The sequence below is a fragment of the Hipposideros armiger genome, unplaced genomic scaffold (genome assembly GCF_001890085.2).
Source record: "Hipposideros armiger isolate ML-2016 unplaced genomic scaffold, ASM189008v1 scaffold_166, whole genome shotgun sequence".
Taxonomy (NCBI): Eukaryota; Metazoa; Chordata; class Mammalia; order Chiroptera; family Hipposideridae; genus Hipposideros; species Hipposideros armiger.
In genome coordinates, this window is record NW_017731516.1 from 2,871,898 (window position 1) to 2,889,870 (window position 17,973).

At 35.3% G+C, this 17,973-nt stretch overlaps 1 protein-coding gene across 5 annotated transcripts in view; it reads right to left on the reverse strand.

The window, feature by feature from the left end:
• Positions 1-17,973, reverse strand: part of CNOT2 (CCR4-NOT transcription complex subunit 2) — a 112,883-nt gene that overhangs the window by 75,584 nt on the left and 19,326 nt on the right. The window lies entirely within an intron of this gene.

Here is a 17,973-nt window from a genome sequence, read left to right on the forward strand (position 1 = left end):
ATGTTTATCACTATGCCATAAGATGAAATACGTATGTTTTTATGATGACTAATAGATGAAAACCGAACTCAGTATTCTATTAAAATAAGAAAAGCAACAAATGTCAACTTTCTGAAGCCACTGTCCTTCAATCCTTCAATCTCATGCATGCTGTAATAGAATCTGCTTTATTGCACCAGGGCAGAAAAATAATGGGGTTCATTTCTTAACCTGAACAGAGATAAGTTAAGTCCAAAATGACTAGGCACATCAAGGTACAAAAAAATCATTGAAGCAGAGGTGATAATCACTAGAGATGCTAACTAAAAAAATGTCAACTGAAAATGAGAGATCAAAAATTTTTAAGTGGTATCTGCAAAGAATTTGTAAGCATCCATTTTTAAGACAAATGTCTCTAAGTTTTAGTAAAATTCTTACCCTAGAGAAGTATTGATCTAATAATAGCTGCTAACCACTAAAAATACATTCAAATTTTGAGCAATTATTTAACATTATATAAAATTTACTTTGGTAGAGGATAATAAAACCATCTAATTTAAATTCACAAAAAGTATGAATCAATTTTATTAAAACCAACCAAAACACACACACACACACACACACACACACACACACACACACAAATAAGCATACACGGATTATTTCAAAAAAGCAATCTAATCAGGGGAGAAACATTTTCAAGGAAAATAAACCATTAAGAATAAACATTATTAAAGTTTTTAAAAGAATCCACGCAATGAAAACCTATATTTTGTCTCTTGTTTGATCACAAAGTTAGTGAATGCTATACTTTTAATTAATTTTGACCATCTTCCATTTTTATGTTTGATGAAGTATTTTAAGATTCCCGACTGTATGACAAAAATGTAATTGCTCATTACCAAATTTATATGTACCACTGGAATTAAGTATGTCTCTCTCAAAAATAACAGGAGAAATGCTTTTTAAACCTTAAGTATATTTACTGCTATAATTGTAACCTTCACCATTCCTTATCAACTGAATTGGATGTCCAAGAATAGTTAAGTGACACACATTCAGCTCCAATTTAAATTTTCATGATTGTCAAAAAATGAGAGCAAAACTATCTTATTATGCAGCCCCTAAACAACAGTAACCCTGTTTTAATGTTAGTGTTTTATAATATTAATAGGCTTGAAAAAAGTACTTGCCTTACTATTAACGTATTCATGGCAACTCTGAATTCAATGTATAATAATACAAAACTTTAGTTTTTTGTTATGGAATAGATTGTTTTCCTTCCTAAGTAAGTTTAAAGTCCATGCATTTTCTTCAAATTATACTAGTTTCACTAAAAGATAAGTTACTAGTCTAAAATAGGCAATGCAATTTTCAACAGTATAATCTAACCATATAAAAGATACACTAAATAATAACTTAATTAAAAATAAAAGTTAACACTTAACCTGTAAATTTACCAGATAAAGGACAAATATTAACTTTCTAATACTATGGATTTCAGTACAAAGGGAAATCTTGTTTTTGTTTGTCTCTTTTGTTTCCCTCTTAGGATAACTTCAAATATTTCATAGCTTAGGGTTTCAATCAATAACAACTGTTTTAACCAATATAGAAATCAATATTCCATATGGAAAATTAGAATCATTATCTCCTTTTAGCAAACAAAGAGAAAAAGGAATGAAAGCACTCTATTTTCTTCCAGGTAAACATGAAAAGCTAACATTGTCACCACTATCTTGTATTAAGTTAAAATGTTCAGTAATAGACTGTGTTGATACCTGTCATATTTGGAATGAAAGGATGCACAATAGATGAAAGAGGATGTGAGTAGGTATGTGAGACAGAGTATGTGAAAAGGAGCAAGCATGAGGGAACATGCACTCTAGCTGCCTAAATATATTAAAGTTTATACACTGGTTTCCCCCAAAGTCCTACACATATTCAAAAAGCCAGAAAAGACAAATATTTACAAAACCAAATGAAATATTGGGATGCTTTCCAAGATGGAAAAACAGAGACTGTATTTACCCTACCTTAAATAACCAGAAAATTAGAAAAAATATATGAAACAATAACTTTCAGACACTGGATGTCATTTCAAGACAGAGATCAAGCGCAAAGAACAAATGAAGTAAGCCCTATTACCTGCAGAGCTATGATGCTAAAACACAGGGAGAGGTGAGGTGGAACCCAGTCAGAGCCCTTTCCTTACTGAGTTAAGGAAAGAGTTCAGAGTTAGGGGACACACCAAGGCAGCTAGAATTTGCAGAGCAAATGGAGAGAAGAAAGCGATAGAGACAAAGAGCTCCAAACATCAGGAAGAGAGATTCTTCTCCAGATTTTAGATAAGTAACGATCTGTGAGTGCATGTGAAAAAACTATTGAGAGTCTGGAGAAAAAGCCTCTGAAAAACAGTAGTCTGAAAAATCCCCAGAGCTCATGTTTCCATCAACCAGAGTAGGATCTCTTAACACATGAGGTATTAAATAGAGTTCATAAGGTAATGAATGTCTTAGCAATAAAACCAAATAAATAAGCTTTATAATAAGGATGTTCTGGACCAGCATTAACAACGCTTAAAACCAAGCCTCAAAAGGATCAAGCTAATTCTAAGTATCATTAACTGCACCCCAAAACAAAGCCCAACAATATTTAAAATAACACAGCAAACTCCAGCATTAAGTAATGTTAGATTTGTAGTCAAATTAGTTATATTGTGTCGATTTCTGGTTTTAATAATGCATTACAGCTGAAGGTATACATTACTATATACAGTAAGATGACATTATTGGAAGAAGATAGATGGGCATATAGAAATTCTCTGTACTACTCTGCACCTTCTTATGAGTTTATAATTATTTGAAAGTCAAAAGATTTTTAAAAGGCTCAAATTGATCTTCAGGAGGTAAAAATTCAGTTATCTATAATTAAACAGGCATCGGATAGGACTAGATTAGATGCTTCAAAAGAAAAGTTTAATGAACTTAAAGACAAAGCAATAAAAAAATTAATCAGTGAGAAAAGGGACTAGGGAGAAAAAAAGGAAATATGAGACAATACCAAGTGAGACAGAACTGTTAGGCAAAACCAAGCAGTCTAATGTTAACGTAACTAGTACCAGAAAGAGTGGAAGAGTGGAAAGGATAAAAAACAATGGCTACATTTTTCCCAAATTTGATAACTGTAAATTCACAGATTCAAGAACTTCAGCAACCTCCAACAAGAACAAAACAACCTCTTCATTTTAGAGTCAAAATGCTGAAAAACACTGACAGAGAAAGCTTAAAGCAACCAGAGGGGGGAGAAGAATACAGAAACACAGATAGGAATGATACCTGACTTCTCATCAGAAGCAACGCATATCAGAGGAGAGTGGATCAATATTTTTAAACTACAGAAAGAAAAAAAACTGTAAACAAAAAAACCTAAATCCAGATAAAATATCTTCCAAAAATGAAGGCAAATATAGCCACTATGGAAGAATTTGGCAGTTTTTAATACAGTTAAACATAGACTTACCATACTACCCAGCAACTGTGCCCCTGGATATTTACCAAAGTGAACTGAAAACTTATTTTCAAACCAAAACCTATATGTGAATGTTTATACCAATGAAGATGTCCTTCAAAAGGTGAATAAACAAAATGGTGTACATATATACAACAGAATTCTATTCAACAAAACAAAAATAACAAGTTATTAATTCATGCAACATGGATGAATCTTAAAATGTATTTTGCTAAGGGAAAAAATTCTGTATGTGGTACTGGATTAGAGTCAGAGACATCTCTACAGGTAACAGTTTGTTCTCAAGTATAAAGCAGTTTAAATACAGACTGTGAATCACTCACACTGTCACAGAATAATTTCATTTGTGTGTTGAAAATGAATTAAAAGTTGATAAAATGCTTTGTGGTTAACAGGTATGGCAAAGTTCTATTTTTAAAAATAAGCTTGATAAAAGGGTATTTAAGTGTTTTTCACATTGCAAACAAAGTTAATTTTGAAAAGGCTCCAATTTTTTTTGAATATTTGCAAATAACTAAGTTAAATAAGTTTATCTCTAATCTTTAACAAAATTATTAAATTTCAAGAAGGCAAAGTAATACATGCTAACACCTATCACTACTAGTAGGCACTCACGTACAATAATTTCTCTCAAATTCAAAACATTTAGAATTACTGAATACATCAGTATAAATGGTAAAAAAATAAACATTTTACACCACCTTTTCTGTGTTAAAAAACCTTTAACATAGATTAGTCGTGTTATCAGCTTAAAATCCAACAAGATATCAATAAGGGGGAAACATAAACCAAATTTTAATGTAAGAAAAAAACAAGCAGGATGATTCATCCTAGATATTTCCCTAAGTCAGAGCCTAATAAGAATTAAGCATATACTATTACCTAGACTAATAAATGATAACTGAACCCTATTTTTTGTCCTTTCAGAAAAAGTTTTCTTAAAACAAAAAATCAGCTGAATGTGAGCAAAATCTCTAAAAAAATACATCACTGGAGAGGGGAAATAATTAACTTTATTTGTCAAATCCTATTAAATTTTGGCTGTCACATCATCATAGAAAAATGTATACCTTATACAGCACAAGAACCAGAAAATCTGAATTCTAGTATTAGCTTGATCAATTTCCTCTCTGGCTCAGTTTGCTAATCTATAAAATAAAGGGATTAATTTAGATGAATTTTTAATACACAAGCAGCTTGCATTTTATATTTTATAAAAAATGATTACATTTTTATAATTTCATATTTTAAATATTTTGTGTCAAGGTAATCCACTTAGGAAAGTGAACAATTACAGTTGATTTTTTTCTCCATGTTTTCTTTTTTCTTATTACTCGATAGTACTCACAACACTAACCAAATATTTTGGAGTTTGGGAATGGTATCCAAAATATCTATAATTTGGTAGTTGTTACCACACTCAACTTCAAGCTACAATGTGAATTTGGACAGGTTAAGACAGTTGAACCAGTTGAACAGGTTTTATTTTTCGATAAAGAGGACATTATATTCCAGGTTGGCTATTAATTATAGCATAGACTACCAGATGTGACCAATTACATTGATGCTCAATAAAAGCTAAATAAATGCACTTAGACATTATCTTTAAAATCTTAGGATTTCTCAAATTCCACAACTATTTCAAGCAACGTTTTCTTGTTAATAGGTAGACTGTAATTACACAAATGTTATAAATTGATTTTCTGAAATAATTTTTGGTTCAATTACATAAATGTTTTAAAAATTCTGAGTTGATAACTTATGGTACATAAAAGAAAGAAACATGGGCAGACAGAATTAAAAATAAATACAACTCAACAATTCCAGTTTCATATCAAACTTAGTCTGGAAAAATTGCCACAGTAACTAAAAATAGTTTTTCTGAATGTTTTAATAATACAGGTTTTATGGGTCTATAATTAACATATAAAATGTAAAGTTGCCTATTTTACAAAGAAAAACATTTAAGAAAATACTATTCTCTAGAAATCAGTTTACTCTCTGGTTGTCATAATTTAATGTTTTGCAACTTAATTTTGTATCTTCTATTCTGTAGTGGTAGCCTCCTCGATGCACTACTTGTAACATTATCTGTGTAGTTCTCTCACATACCCCTATCTTCCAAGGAGACGTCTGGGCACCTCATACATAGAATGTACCATAAGTAGCAAATCAGTGTATCTGTCTGTCTAAAAGGCACAGTATCTCAAGACAGAAATTTTCTACTACCAAGTCTTAAAAATCCTAAATAAAATGAAATACAATAGAGTCCTATTAAACTGAAATGACAAAAGTTCAATAATTTCTAAACCACAGGCATGAAAATTAAAAGCTCCTCCTTTATTTTAGACTTAAATGCAATTGGGATCTAAGATAAAGACAATCGGGTGTCCTCGTCTTCCAGCTGCCTGAAACTTACAGATGTTTACACAAATTGCTTAACCTGTGTGATTCAATTTCTTCATATGAAAATAATAATATCTGCATTGTCTAGCTTATGCCTATGGTCAAGTAAGTTTGTGAACTAGATTCATAATATATAAAACCTCATTTAAATAAAGTTGGTTAAATTAATTAGAATAAACTACCAGGTGGGATCAATCTGAATGTGTAACCAGCCAAACTATTAGTACTTACTAATTTTCTGCAAGTTTAGAGCTGAAGAAAGTATTAAAATTAATGCAATGTTTTAGAACCTTTCATTATAAATAACTAAAAATCCATGAGGGTTACCAAAGATTTAAACAGCTACTGCCAAAGCAGTCCCTCTAAAATAAGACCAAGTCATATTAGCCTCACAATCAACTGTGGAACGGACACACTGGCTCTATTAATACAACAAAGGAACTTGAGTAAGTTATAATCTAGAAGAAAAACTTATAAAATACGTAAAAGCTCCCTTCTTACTCTACCTTACGAGTGGTCAATAAATATTGTTATTTTAGGGCCGGCTGAGTGGCGCGTTGGTTAGGAGTTGGCTTGGGATGCCAGCTCTGAGCAGCAGGGCCCCGGTTCGGATCCCACATTAGGGCCAGTGACACTGCGTCCTCTACAGACAAGATGGTGAACAACAGCTCAACCTGGAGCTGGGCTGCTGTGAGTTCCTGGCGACGGTGTTGGCTGCAGTGGGGCTGGCCAGCAATGGGGGTGAGCTTTCGTGAGCTGCGGTGAGCGGCCATCCAATGGCCAGTGACCAACTGCCTTACCCGGGAAGAGCACAATGATAACACCAACATGGGCCAGTGAAGCGACATCCTCCACAACTGGACTGAAGAACAATTCCCTCAACAAAATCTAAAAAAAATATATATTGTTATTTTATATCACCAACTGAACATACCACATGTGAGCCAGGAACCTGAAAATTGCAACTCTAATACTAACAATTTTTATAGGTAATATTTTTTCTCCTAATACTTTTTAGGTTGTTGGTTCTACTGGTAAATATTAAAAACTGACTATCATATCAACTGCTTAGGCTTATCAAATTCATAATAACTGATCATGCTTACCAAATTATCTCAGAAAACAATGACAGTCATGTGATGTGGCTAAATTACTATGTGGCTTCTTATAAAAAGTAATTTAAAAGTTGCTCTTCGGGCTGGCTGAGTGGCTCACTTGGTTAAGAGCTAGATAAAGGGTGCGAGCTCTGAGCAACAGGGTCACCAGTTCAATTCCCACATGGGCCAGTGAGCTACGCCCAAGCTGAGCTGCTGCTGAGCTGCCAACAGGTGGCAGGATGGTCAGCTGGTGAGAGTGCATGCTCCTAACAACAAAGTTGCCTGTTCGAGACAGTGTGCTACGCACACCCGCAAAAGAAATAAAAAATAATAATAAAAGTTGCTCTCGGGCCGGCCGAGTGGCACGATGGTTAAGAACTGGCTTGGGATGCCAGAGGGCCCCGGTTCGGGTCTCACATATGAGGGCCAACGACACTGCCCTCCACAGCTAAGATGCTGAACAACAGCTCAACCTGGAGCTGGGCTGCTGTGAGTCACCGGTGACGGCGTAGGCTGCAGCTCCTGTGGCAGTGGGCTGCCATGTGCTACCGTGTGTAGCCAGCAGTCAGCGTGAGCGGCCAGCAGCCGCAGTGAACGGCCATCCAGAAGTGGGCGACTGATCTGCCTCGCTCGGGAAGAGCAATGATGGTGCCAACTTGGGCCAGTGGAGCAACATCCTCCACAACTAGACTGAAGAACAAAAACGACATTAACTTGTTTGTTCCCCTTCCCCCAATTCCCCAGCACTGTTCCCATCCCCCCAATAAAAATCTTAAAAAAAAAAAGTTGCTCTCAACATGAATTTAACAAGTCTATGTATATTTTTTAAATTTCAAAACTAATCATTTTTACAGTTTTCTAACAAATTATTAAAGCAGAAGTAAAAAGCAATGAAGAATACTTATAGGTATCTATTTAAAGAAAACATACGAGTTGGTGAATGGACATTCCCAACCCCTCAAAGTTTAGTGTTTGTAAAAGACAAAAGGGGCAAAGGCTATACTATTTCTGTGTGACAAAAAAAGGGAATGGCCAGAGATGCTCTGCCGAGCACTGGAACATGACTTTCTAGGGCACTAACAAAGGGATGAAGAGACAATAGACATATTGATAGAGGACAGAAATAGGCTAAAGGATTCACTATTTTTTTTTAATAGATTTTATTGGGGATTAGGGGGAGGGAACAGCATTGAAGAATTGGGTAACGGGAACAGACAAGTTGCTGTCCTTTTGTTCTTCAGTCTAGTTGTGGAGGACGTCACTTCACTGGCCCATGTTGGTCTTATCATTGTGCTCTTCCAGGCTGCCGGCCGCTCACACCAGTTCCCAGCCACGCATGGTAGCTCATGGCAGCCCACTGCAGCAGGGGCTGCAGCTTACTCTGTCACCGGCCACTCATGGCAGCCCAGCTCCAGGTCAAGCTGTTGTTCACAATATTAGCTGTAGAGTGCGCAGCATCACTGGCCCACGTGGGAACCGAACCGGCGGCCCTGCTGCTCAGAGCTCGCACTCCCAAGCCAAGTCTTAACCAACTGAGCCACTCGGCCGGCCCCCGGATTTACGTTTTTAACACAGGGTGCACATCAGAATCACCTAGGGAGTTTTTTTTTAAATTCTGATGTCCCCCTCCTTGCCCCTACTTAAATTAACTGGTCAGGGATGGAACTTGGTCATCAGGTGCTTTTTAAAGTGCTCCAGATGTCTCTAATATACGACTCAGAGGTAAGACTATCAGGGTTAAGACTGTACAGGAAAGTGAAATTAGAAAATGTTTTCATCTCAGAGTTAAGTACTGAGCAAAGAGAAACACTATACACTTATAAATTGATTTCCTATGCATGCCAATGTGCCCTTTCTTTGTCTCTTATTCACTCTATCTCTGATAAATAATGCTAGGCCTTAAATATTAATTATTAAAATATTTTTTAAGCACAAGATTTCTGTTGTTGAAATATATGCACTGTAAACATTCAGAAGCGGATATTAAAAAGTAGATGCAAACACTAGAGTAAAATTTCTTTATTAGAAGAAATTTCCAATAAAAAAATTGCTCTAATATATTCAATCCTTAGATTTTTAAAGTGTCCACACACTTAACATTTCTTCCGAGAAGTGTAATAATAACTATCATTTGCCAACTGTTAGGCACTGTGTACTGAACACTTTACCTATATAATTTCTTTCAATCCCCAAAACACTTCTCTAAGGTAGATATTACTATCCCTTTTTACAGATAAGAAAACTTAAACTCTAAGAAAAAAAAAATTACACAAGGTCAAGAGCTAGTAGGTAAGCTACAATTAACAGGGCCAGAATTTGAGCTCTCATGTCTACTTGACTTGAATCCAGTCTTAGCCACTATGCTTTGCTACCTCTCTCATATATATACCGGGGGTGCCAAAAAAATGTATACACATGATTTGTATTCATTTTTTGTTATTGGTATATATTGAGTACTACAATTTTATTTTATTTTATTTTTTTTTTAATTTTTTATTTTTAGCTGAGCCATCCTGCTACCTGTTGGCAGCTCAGCGGCTGCTCAGCTCGGGCTGGACTCGAACTGCTGTTGCTCAGAGCTCAAACTCTTGANCGGCTGCTCAGCTCGGGCTGGACTCGAACTGCTGTTGCTCAGAGCTCAAACTCTTGAGCGAGCTCTTAACCAACTGAGCCACTCGGCCGGCCCTGAGTACTACAATTTTAATACAGTTTTTTCCTTTCTTAAAATGTGTACAGATTTTTTGGCACTCTCTGTATATACTTCACGAAACCATAAATCAGTGTCATAGATATCTCACATATATCATACATATCACATGCACATGATATATCGATTATGGTTTCATGAAAAATGAAACCATTTTAAGAAATTCCAGCTGTTAAATTCTTCTACTCAAGTCTCTGCTTTTGGTAGCTATTCTCCTACCAAAATATTAGCAAAGGGAAGACAAGTAACAGACATTAATCAACTGGAGATTCAAAGTTCAGGAAGTACCCACAGCATCGTTTCAGAAACAGCTTTAGAACCTAAGCACAGAAAAAAACAGGCATTGTGCCACAAGGCAAACAGCTAAATTGTTTTGTTTAGTTTTAAGGCTGGAAGATATTTTGTCAACTGAGGCCTTTGTGTATGTCTCAGTCACAGAAATGAATAAATTCAGTGTATCTTATCTTTATACAATTCTTTAAGAAGAGGGCTTCAAAATTCCTTCAAAGTCCACTTTCTACATCTCTATTACTACCACCTTCATTCAAGCCACAATTATTTCTTGCTCAATTGGCTTCCCTTCCTCTATTTTTTTCTATAAGAACCATGTAGTAGCCAATTTGGTCTAGGCATTTTGACATCTAAGAGTCAGGGAGATTAGATGCAACAAGCAAAGGAAATAGAGGAGGAGCCAGTGAGGGAGATGAAAGCCAAAGAGTGTGGTAAATATTTTTAAAGTTTACTGGGAAAAGTGATTCAAGGAAGATTGTAACCAATTGTTTCAAATGCTGCTGATAAAAAAACAACAAAACAAGAATCTTTGGGCTTAATAGCATGGAAGTCATCTGGTAATCTTGACAAGAGTAATTCTGGTGGAATGTGGAAATAAAAGCACTGACTGGACTGAGTTGACAAAAGAACAGGAAGAGAAAAACTGGAGACAAAATACAGACATCTTTTTCAAGGAGTTTTGCCATAAAAGGAGGGAAATGAGGACTAACTGACGGAAAATCTGAGGAGAGAGAAGCCTTTTATAAGATAGGAAAATTTATGGCACAAAAGGGGAAAGCTGATGCCACAAGATAGAGGGAGGGGAATTACTGGAATGATGACTTTGAGAAGTTGTGGATAGAATCTTTAAGAGAGAATGGCCTTAGGCAAAAAGATACATCATCAATAGAAATAAAGATAGTAAATGGATACAGAATTAGACAAGTGGATATATCTACAACTTTCATAAGTATGGAAGTTCTCATCTGGTTGTTTCTGTATTTTCTTAGTAAAATAAGAAATAAGGTCATGAGTTGAGAGTGAAGTTATAGAAAGAGGTGTTGAGAGATTTGAGGGAGGAAAAGGTATGAAATAGTCTTCTAAGACAGTGGGAGAGTGAAGAGATTAGAGGAAATGCATGAGAACTGCCAAGTAACTCTAAAGGCCCACTTGAGATTCATGTTCATCCTTGTGCTCTTTCCCAGCCACATGCAGCTTCGCGGATGCAGGAACAGTGTCAGGCAGAAGTGGAGTGAACCAAAGCTGGTGAGTAACATGAAGAATGAGATAGGCAAAGTAGTGATCCTGACGACAGGTAAATAAAGAAGTGAGGGCATATCTTACCATTTCCCTGCCATACTGACTTTCTTTGTGATTCTCAAAACACACCAAATCAGTTCTCAACTTAGGGCCTTTACAGTTGCTACTCCTTTTCAATGATCTTCCCCCAAACCTTCCAATGCCAGGCAGTCTCTTGACATTAACATCTCTGCTTAACTATCTCCCTTCAGAGGTCTTACCTAAATATTCACTATTTGAATTTTGTCCTTATTTAATGTCTGTCTCCACCCCTTCGAATGTAGGCTCCTGAAAGAGAGGAACCTTGTCTATTCTGCTTACCACTATTAACTTCAGTACCTAAAACAGTGTCACATAACAGATATACTTTATAAATGAACCACATAAAATATACTAAATCCCTTACCAATTTTAATTTTATGAAAACATCATTTTCCTTAAAAGGACAGACTGCAGAAGAAGCAGAAGAAGCATCCTGTCTGATAAGAACAAGACCCAAGGTTTATTTAATTTTACTTTAAAAGGTTAATTTTAAAAGATGGCTGCTGCATATATCACCCCAAAAAATACACACTTATAAATATAAATATACATGTACTTCCCTTGATATTTTGATGCAGGACCAAGCTTTATCTTTGAGTTTAGAGTTACTAACTAGGTTTTTACATAATCGTTTTATATAGTTTATACAAAATCACATCCTTTAAGATTTCCAGTTTTGATCTGGTTTAAATTTAACAAGATCTTAAAAGAGGCTTAAATAACAGAATCATTCTGCATTTTTACAAATGTTTTCTAGTTTTTTTAATAATTGTTTCAACAGTCCTGGTTGACTGCCTAACAGTCCTTCTCCCTTCCCACATGATTTAAGGGGAAATGTTGATCAGCCAAAATGATAATGCTACCACACAACCATCCCCCACCCCTTGTCGGTAACTGGTTTATGGAAGGAACCAATTCTGTCTAGAGAGATAAGAGGGTAAAACTGATGGTAGGATTTTAGGAAAGGGGGAAAAAACAGGCCCTCTTCTCCCTCTGCATAGCCATCTTGTAACCAGGATGAGATCAAGCTATGGAGAATGGCAGTGCAAAAAGATGGAAAGATTCTGGATAATCATTTAGCTGCTGCAGTAACCAACACAAAAAATGCCATTCTTCCAGATAATGTGAAAAAATAAATTTTCTTTACTATTTAGTCAGTTGAACCAAAGTTTCCTAAACCTTTAGGCTTATCCTAACCTAATCTTTTAGTAGTTTTTAAAGCACTTTATGTAAAGTCTTTCCAAAGCATCCATCTTCCTTTTCATTGAAACAGTTCTTTCTACACTCATATTTCATTAGCTTAGGTCATATGTAAACTAAAAATTACATTAACACTGGCATAAAAAAACCGATTCTTGGGCATATAACTAACCAGTGGATCACCTGCTGTATGTGCTCAGAATACTCTGAACTACAGGATTTGAGAGCAATGGTTTGAAAAAGCATGCCATTTAAGTGGAGGTTTGTAAAGGAAATCAGTCACAAACATATTTCTAAATATATAAATAATCTATTTGTCTATAACACATAGATATATTTCTACAGTGGGTAGGGAGGCAGCTAAAAAATCCTATAAAAACTTAGGACATATGGTTCTAGGAAAGAAATTAAAATTAGAGTAAACCTAGAATCAAACAAGTATGAGACTCTTTAACCTTAACTCCAGCCAAGTAGCACAAAAAGAACACAGAAACCATGAAGAACCTTTATCCTAATATGTGCCGTTTTACTGCTAATGAACTGAGAATACTGACAAAATACTGCCATTCAAAAATTTTAGGCAATACAGACAAAATGTACTATTTGCCTTATTTACATAACAGCCAAGTCCCATTTTATCATGTGTCATATTAAGGATAACTACAGCATTTTGCTATTTATAAGGGGTATTTGTATTCCCCTTCAAAAAACACTAGACAAATTATTTCAAACAGAAATTTTCAAGATTTGAGAACAATTATTCAGTATTAAAACAGCCAAAGATCCTTGATACTAATATTTACACTCTTTCAAAAAATACTTACTGAGCTCTACTATGTGCCAAAAAAACAGGATTCAATGAGAAATGCCCATAAGAAACACATAACCGAAGAATTTCTGAAATAAAAATGCCATTTGTACAGATCCTGGGTCAGAAACCATATCTCCAAATTATTCTCTAGTTATAAAGCACTAAATAACTGAGTTACAGATGGCAATAACATTCACATCTTTAACAGTAATATTCACTAAATTCATTTAATATTTATTAAACATAATTTTATGTTTACCTAAAACACAACAGACACTAAATTAAATATGCTGGTAGGCTGATTAGAGCGGTTCTTAACCTGGGTTCTACAAATCCTCAGTCTGTTGATCGGATGCAGTAGGTGCAATAACTTGAATGGAAAAAAAATTACATCTTTATTTTATTAACCTCTAATTGGTATTATTTCTTTAATTAAAAATGTAAACAAAAAGCCATAGTGGTACTACCTGCACCAGTGATTTTGTTACCATTAGAAACCACAGATATTTTCGTATCAGCTTAGTTGCTTAAAATTTGAAACTATCATTTACTCTCATTACTAGTTTAAAATTTACTATACACACCACTTGACTTTGTTGATATGCACATTACTGAATTTATTTATTTGATACTTAACCCTCTGTCTGGCGCAACTGATCTTACAGGTTCATTGCACACAAATTTTCAAATATCTAACAGCTAACTTATCTTGACTCATCGCTTCTGTATCTTACCCCGCTACCGTGGCCTATCACCAGTCGTGTTTGTGACTTAGTAAAGACGTATTTCATAGCGGCATCTTTGTGTGCAATGAATCTGTGACATCAGTTGCGCCCAGCTGAGGGTTAGAAGACTGCCTTCTAATGTAATTGGTGTCCTTATAAGCATACACATTTAATTTTGCGCAAATATTATTTTGAGAAGTAGTCCACATGTGTCACCAGAGAGCCAAAGGGGTTCATGGGTTAGGTTGTTTGCAGAGGGTAACAGGAATATAATACTTAATTGAATCTCCTCACTTTAGAAATAAAGGAATTGTGAAGTGCTTTGTTCAAAGTCACACACACAGCTAATTAGTGACATAATCAAAGAAAGCAGAATCCAGGTATTCTGGCTCATAATACAAAGTTAAATCAACTTTGATGTGACCTGGCTATAAGAAAGTAAGACAGGGCAAAGATAACACTGCAAATATGTGCCAAAAGGTTATTAGGAGAAGAAATAAATTACACAGGAAGAAAAGCCAGTTTGGGAAAAGAAAATGATGGGTTGAGATGTTAAAGCATTTTGAAAATATATTCTATAGCATGACGTGCCAATTCAAATGTTGAAAAAGACTAGTCAGAAAACAAATAGGTGAGACTCTCTTTGCATACTGAACCCAAAGAAACATTCCAAACATTTAAATATTCCACATTATTAAAATACACTGTCTCTCCCACTTTTCCTGAAACATGCATTCTTCGTCTGTTTTTCCACTTTATAGAGAGAGACATAGGTAAAGTGAAAATTTTACTTCCCTCCTGATCTACGATAAGAAGTACAACAGCACAAGCACAATAGTGAGTATCAAATAACGGCTGGTATCAATGTCAAGGAAACAACAGAAAGCAGGGACAACTGTGAAAAACTGGAGAGCCTGTGAACCACCTAAGAAGGTAGTTGCTACTACTCAATTCCAGCTAAATGCCACCAGGAAAAGAACTGTCAATCCAGAATTCTAGATGGAAAAAAAGTATCCTTCAAAAATGAAGGTGAAATAAATACACTTTCAGAGGAAAGAAAACGAAGATAACTCATCATGAGCAGACTTGTTCTAAAGGAAATTTCTTTAGACAAAAGGAAATAACGCTAGTAGAAAACTTAGAATTTCAAGAATGAAAAACCACAAAAATGGCAAATATGTGGATACGTGTAACAGAAATAGACCAGGAGTTGGTAAACTTTTTCTGTAAAGAGCCAGCCAGATAGTAAATATTTTTAGGCTTTGCAGGCCAGTCTCTGCTGTAACTAATTCTGCACTGTAGTACAAGAAAAGCGACAGACAACATACAAACTAAGGTGTGGCTATATTCTAATAAAATTTTATTTACTGAAGAAGGTGCCAGGCCAAATCTGTCCTGTAGTTGTAGTTTGCCAATCCCTGTGACAGACTATTCTTTTCTACTTAAATTCTTTAAAATATGTGTGATCATTTAAAATGAAATTTACATCATTGACTGAAGGGGTATTGAAACCATGTAGATATAATACTTATGACAATCACAACATAGAGGAGGGTAAGGAAATGAAACCACATGGTGACAAGATTTCCACATTCCACTTGAAGTGGTAAAATATACATTATAAGTGCAGCGGATTGAGTTTTGTACCTGAAAAATATATAATCAGGGCCTAAGCCCTTGTACCACTCTGACTACAACCGTATTTGGAAATAAAGTCTGCAGATGCGGTCAAGTTATGAGGAGGTCATACTAGATTTGGGAGGGCCCAAATCTGATAACTGGTATCTTATAAGAAAAACGGGGGAGATGATGAAGGGAGAAGAGGGGGAGGGGGGAGGGGGAGGAGATAAGCAAGTGAAGAGGGAGGCAGAAATTGGAATGCTGCCGCTGTAAGTCAAGGAACACCAAGGGTTGCTAACAACCGCGGGAGAAGCTAGAAGAGGCAAGGAAGGATTCTCCCCTAGAGGCTTCAGAAGACAGAAGCCCTGCTGATGCCTTGATTTCAGGCTTCTAACCTCCAGAGCCAAGACATAACATGAATAGTCTCATGTCTACTGAAAAAATCTGAACTCACAGTTAAAATTCTCCAGGCCTAGAAAGTTTCACCAGTGAATTCTACCAAACACTGAAAGAAGTAATACCAATCTGACACGATGTCTTCCAGAAAATACTGAATTGTGGGAAAAGTCATGACGCATTTTTGCAACAAAAAACATAGAAAAAATATATTATGACTTTGCCGACAACAAAACTGAGGGATTACTTCCTAAATCATTTTTATAGGGTTAGCATTACTTTGATACCAAAACCATAGACAATACAAGAAAAAACCTTACAGACCATTATTCCTCATGAATCCTCAACAAAATATTAGCAAATCAAATTCAACAAAATACCCAAAGATTAATAAACAATGAACAAGCAAGGCTTACTCTGGGAATATACTTGTTCTCCTTTCTTCTCTCAGTTTCTTTAAAGTAATTGCAAAATCATGTGAGGTAGTGATAACAATATATTGGGTAATCAGGAAAGTCATGACATAGTTTTCTATGTTTGTCAATGCAAAAATGCATCATGACTTTTCTGATGACCCAATACTTTTGGGCTTGTAAAATATACATCTGCAGTATGTACAATAGCACAAAAAGGGAGAAGAGGGAATAGAACTATATAAGAGTAAGATTTCTATTTCTCATTGGAATTAAATTAGTATAAGTCTAAAGTAGAATCCTGATAAGGTAAGATGCATATGGTAAGCCCTAGGGCAACAACTAAAAAAATACAAAAGAATCTAGTGAAAATATCATTAAAGGAATTAAAATGTTACACTAGGGAAAAAATATCATTTGATGGAAAAGAAAGTAGTAAAGGAGGAATAAAAAAAACCAAAAAGACCAGAAAACAAAGCAAAATGGCAGACACATATCCATGTACACCAATAACATATTAAATGTAAATGATTGAACAATCCAATCAAAAAGCATAGTGTCAGACTGCAAAAAAAACACTACATGCTGTCTACAAAAGACATTTTACATTAAAAATGCAAGTAACTGATAGTAAAAAGGTAGAAAATGATACATCATGAAATAGCAACCACAAGAAAGCTGGAGCGGCTATACTAGTATCAGACAAAGTAGACTTTTAAAAATATTATTACAGGTAAAGAGATATGTTTTATTATGATAAATGAGTCAGTCATCAGGAAAATATAACAACTTTAAACATGAGCCTAACAAAACTCCAAAATAAATAAAGCAAAACTGAAAGAAAAGAAATAAACAATTCAACTACAGTAGTTGGGAGACTTTAGTACCCCACTTTCAATAATGAATGCAACAAAGAGGCACAATATCAACAAACCAGGAGGCGGCTTAAAAATCAATACAAAAACTACGTCTGACAAACATACAATAGAACACCTAACAACAGCAAAATATACATTCTTCTCCAGTACTAATGGAACATTCTACAGGACAACTATATGCTAGTCATAAAACAAGCCTTAACAAATTTTAAAAGACTGAAATCACGCAATGTTCCCCCAACCAAAGTGGAATGAAACTAGAAATAATGACAAAGTGATATTTGGGAAATTTACAAACATGTGGAAATTAACATGCTTCTAAAATCAATGGGTAAAGGAAAGAAAAATCAATGTAAACTAGAAAACATTTTGGGAAGAATAAAAACAAACACGAAAAAAGATACCAAAATTTATGGGGTGCAGTAAAAGAATTACTTAAACATTTAGAGTTGTGGGCTGGCCAAGTGGCGCATTGGTTAAGAACTGGCTTGGGATGCCAGAGAGCCCTGGTTCGGATCCCACATATGAGGGCCAGTGACACTGCCCTCTACAGCTAAGATGCTGAACAACAGCTCGACCTGGAGCTGGGCTGCTGTGGG